This window comes from Mustela nigripes, chromosome 3 (genome assembly GCF_022355385.1).
Source record: "Mustela nigripes isolate SB6536 chromosome 3, MUSNIG.SB6536, whole genome shotgun sequence".
NCBI lineage: Eukaryota > Metazoa > Chordata > Mammalia > Carnivora > Mustelidae > Mustela > Mustela nigripes.
This window is the reverse complement of record NC_081559.1, coordinates 160,027,528-160,032,248: the sequence shown is the minus strand read 5'-3', so window position 1 is coordinate 160,032,248 and position 4,721 is coordinate 160,027,528. Positions and strand designations below refer to the sequence as shown.

At 38.5% G+C, this 4,721-nt stretch overlaps 1 long non-coding RNA gene across 1 annotated transcript in view; it reads left to right on the top strand.

Moving 5' to 3' along the window:
- The window catches only part of LOC132014200 (uncharacterized), a 30,614-nt gene that overhangs the window by 10,011 nt on the left and 15,882 nt on the right, over positions 1-4,721 (top strand). Inside the window, exon 2 of the long non-coding RNA XR_009403235.1 lies at positions 915-1,035. This is a non-coding gene — a long non-coding RNA (uncharacterized LOC132014200). The remainder of the gene's footprint in view (positions 1-914; positions 1,036-4,721) is intronic.

Below are 4,721 nucleotides of genomic sequence, written 5' to 3'. Positions count from 1 at the left end.
TGCTTCCCTCTGTCTCTCTCTGCCTGCCTCTCCATCTACTTGTGATTTCTCTCTGTCAAATAAATAAATAAAATCTTTAAAAAAAATAAAATTAAAAAGAAATAAATAAATAAATAAAAAAGGAGTTGATAAGTTGGTTGGGAGAATAAAGAAAAAGAAAGTGGAGGGAATTTTCTCAGGCTGGAGGCTAGAGCAAAGCCCTGTGCTAGATTAAAGATGTATTTTGATCTATTAGAAGAAGTTGTATCCCATTTTTTTAGAAGAAAAAAAACCAATGTATATACAGAAAATAAAGTTAGATACAATGAAGGATAAAATATGACTATAATAATGAAGCTTCAAAAAATATTTTTTATGAAAGGTATTGTTTAGATAAACTAGTTAAAAAACGTTAAAAGAGGAAAGAGTAGAAGTTAAAAGCAATTTTAGCATAAGAAAAAAATAAAATTAAAAATATTAATTAACTTTGCAAGACTAAAGAATCCTGGGGAGAAAGCCATGGATTCCATGCTTTGCTTTCTCCTCCTCTGGAATTCCCCTGTTCTCCTTGGTAAGTGAACTTGATCTTGACTGGATTTCTTGCTGATCTTCTGGGGGAGGGGCCTGTTGTAGTGATGCTCAAGTGTCTTTGCCTGAGGCAGAATTGTACCACCCTTACCAGGGGACGGGCTAAGAATATGCTCAGTTCACTTCTGGGAGCTTTCGTTCCCTGAATGCTCTCCATAGAGTTCTGGAGAATGGGAATGAAAATGGCAGTCTCCCAGTCTCCGGCCCAGAATGAGCCAAGAGCTTGGGGCCCCACTCCTCAGTGCACCCTCGGAGAAAAACGCTCAATCACTCCCGTCTCCCTGGCCTCCAGCTGTGCTCCAAGCTCACCCAGCCTGTGACCAAGTGTCTTTGTCTCTGGCACACAGCCCTGCCTGAAGTCTCCAAACCCAGAAGATCCCTGCACTCTTCCATGGGGGTCTCCCAGGATCTTGTGGGATGTCTGCGTACAGAGCAATAGTCTGAGTGTGCCACGGATCACAGTTTAAGGTAACCCCGAGTTTAGAGCTCACTCCTCAGCTCTGTCTCTATAGCTGGCTTCTCCGCTCTAACACCTGCAGGCTCTGAAACATTCAGACATCCCTGATCCTTCTGTGACCCCACAGGACCTGAGACCACACTGTCCCCACATGGGCTTCACCCCAGCTTAGCCTCTGGAGCAATGTCCCTCAGTGGAGCAGACTTTTAAAAGTTCTGATTTTGTAGGGGCGCCTGGGTGGCTCAGTGGGTTAAGCCTCTGCCTTCAGCTCAGGTCATGATCTTAGGGTCCTGGAATCAAGCCCCCCATTGGGCTTTCTGCTTGGCGGGGAGCCTGCTTCCCACCCTCTCTCTGTCTATTTGTGATCTCTCTCTCTGTGTCAAATAAATAAATAAATAATCTAAAAAAAAAAAAAAAACCCCAAAACTGATTTTGTGCTGTGTTGCTCCGCTGCTTGCCAGGAGCTGTCCCCTCCCTCCACTCTCTATCTTCCCGACGCTTTGAATTCACTTCTCCGCTGGTCCTACCTTTTAGGAAGTGGCTGATTTTCTGTTTCTAGAATTGCTGCTCTTCTTCCCTTCAATCTCCTGTTGGAATTGTAGGTGTTCAGAATGGTTTGATAAACTAACTGATCTCCTGCTATCTGAAGTCATCTCAGCCTGCTACTTCTCCACCATCTTGACTCCCTCACATTTAGGTCTTTAATCCATTTTGAATTTGTTTTTGTGTATAGTATAAGACAGTGGTCCAGTGTCATTCTTTCGCATGTTATTGTCCAGTTTTCCCAACACCATTTATTGAAAAGACTGTCTTTTTTCCATTGGATATTCTTTCCTACTTTGTTGAAATTAATTGAGCTTATTGTTGTGGGTTCATTTCTGGGTTTTCTGTTCTGTTTCACCAATCTATGTGTCTGGTTTTGTGCCAGTATCATAGTGTCTTGATCACTATAGCTGAATTCTGAAGTCCAGAATTGTGATGCCTCCAGCTTTGCTTTTCTTTTTCAAGTTGCTTTGGCTATTCAGAGTCTTTCATGTTCCATACAAATTTTAGGGTTGTTTGTTCTACAAATGCTGGTAGTATTTTGTCAGGAATTGCATTAAATGTGTAGATTGCCTTGGGTAATATAGACATTTTGACAGTTTTTGTTCTTCCAGGCCATTGGGGTGGAATGTCTTTCCATTTCTTTGTGTCATCTTTGATTTCTTTCATAAATGTTCTTTGTTTTTAAGATTTTATTTATTTACTTGAGAGAGAATGAGAGTGAGATAGAGAGCATGAGAGAGTCAGAGGAAGAAGCAGACTCCCCACTGATCAGACAATCTGATGCTTTCTTACTGTTGTCTGATTACTAAGGCTAGGACTTCTAGTACTCTGTTAAGTAACAGTGGTGAGAGCGAACATCCCTGTTGTGTTCCTGACTATGGAGGAAATGCTCTCAGCTTTTCCCCAATGAGGATGATATTTGCTGTGGGTTTTTCATATATGGCCTTTATTATGTTGAGGTTTTTTCCCTTTCTTCCCTACTTTGTTGAGAATTTTATCATGAATGGATGTTGTACTTTGTCAAATGCTGCATCTATTGAAAAGATCATATGGTTCTTATCCTTTCTTTTATTAATGTGGTCTGTGATGTTGATTGACTTGTGAATACTAAACCACCCTTGCAGCCCACTTGATTGTGGTGAATGATTCTTTTAATGTACTATTGGATTTGATTTCCTAGTGTTTTGCTGAAAATTTCTGCATCCATGTTCATCAGGGAGATGGGCCTGTAGTTCTCTTTTTTAGTGGAGTCTTTGGTTTTAGAATCACAGTAATGCTGGCCTCATAAAACAAATTTGAAAGTTTTCCTTCCCTTTCTATTTTTTGGAATAGTTTGAGAATAAGTATTAACCCTTCTTTAAATGCTTGGTAGAATTCCCTTGTGAAGCTATCTGGCTCTGGACTTCTGTCTTTTGGGGAGATTTTTGAATACCGATTCAATTTCATTGCCGATTATCAATCTGTTCAAGTTTTCTATTTATTCCTGTTTCAGTTTTGGTAGTTTATATGTTTCCTAGTCATATTTCATTCATTTCTTCCAGGTTTTCCAATTTGTTGGCATATAATTTTTCATTATATTCTCTAATTATTGTTTGCATTTCTGTGGTGTTAGTTATTATTTTTCTCCTCTCATTTGGGTTTTTATTTGGATTATCGTTTGTTTTTAATAAATCTACCTAGGGGCTTATTAGTTTTATTATTTTTATTAATTAATATTTATTAATTTTAAGTAATTTCAATTGATTTTTAATTGATTTTTTTTAAAGCACCAGATCCTGGTTTCACTGATCTGTTCTTCTTCTTCTTTTTTTTTTTTTTTCAGTTTCTCTTTTTTTTTTTTCTCATCTAATTTTTATTATTTCCCCTCTTCAGCTGACTTTAGGCTTCAGTGTTCCTTTTCTAGCTCCTTTAAGTGTAAATTTAGGTTGTTTGAGATTTTTCTTGCTTCTTGAAGTAAGCCTATATTGTTATCTTTTTTTTTCTTCAAGATTTATTTGACAGAGAGAGAGATCACAAGCGGGCAGAGAGAGAGGAGAAAGCAGGCTCCCCGCTGAGCAGAGAGCCCAATGCAGGGCTCAATCCCCAGACCTGAGATCATGACCTGAGCCGAAGGCAGCGGCTTAACCCACTGAGCCACCCAGGCACCCCTATATTGTTATCTACTTCCCTCTTAGAACCTCTTTTGCTGCATCCCAAAGGTTTTAGACCTTTGTGTTTTCATTTTCATTTTATTTTTTAATTTTTGCTTCAATATCCTGGTTGACCCATTCGCTGTTTAGTAGCAGGCTTTTAACTTCCTTGTATTTGTGGTCTTTCCAAATTTTTTCTTGAGGTTGACTTCGAGTTTCATAACATTGTGGTCAGAAAATATGCATGGTATGATCTCAATCTTTTTGTACTTGTTGAGGCATGATTTGTGACCTAGTATGTGATGTATTCCAGAGAATGTCCTGTGTGCACTTGAATAGAATGTGTTTTCTGCTGCTTTAGGACGAAATGTTTTAAATATATCTGTTAGGTCCATCTGGTCCATTTTCTCATTCAAAGCCATTGTTTCCTTTTTGATCTTCTGCTTAGATGATCTGTCCATTGATGTAATTAGGGTGTTAAAATCCCCTACTATTAATGTATTGTTAACAATGATTTTCATTATGTGTATTATTAATTATTTTATATATTCAGGTGCCCCTATATTGGGGGCATAAATATTTACAATTGGTATATTTTCTTGTTGGATAGACCCCTTTATTATTTACAGTGCCCTTCTTCATCTCATTACTGTCTTTGGTTTAAAATCTAGTTTGTCTGGTACAAGAATGGCTATTCCACCTTTCTTTTGACTTTCATTTGCATGATAAATGTTTCTCCATCCCCTCACTTTCAATATGCAGGTGTCTTAGGCCTAAAATGAGTCTCTGTAAGCAGCATATTGATGGGTCTGGGTTTTTTTGTTTGTTTGTTTTGTTTTTTTTTTATCCATTCTGATACCCTATGTCTTTTTTTTTTTTTTTTAAGATTTTATTTATTTATTTGACAGAGAGAGATCACAAGTAGATGGAGTGGCAGGTAGAGAGAGAGAGAGAGGGAAACAGGCTCCCTGCTGAGCAGAGAGCCCGATGCGGGACTCGATCCCAGGACCCTGAGATCATGC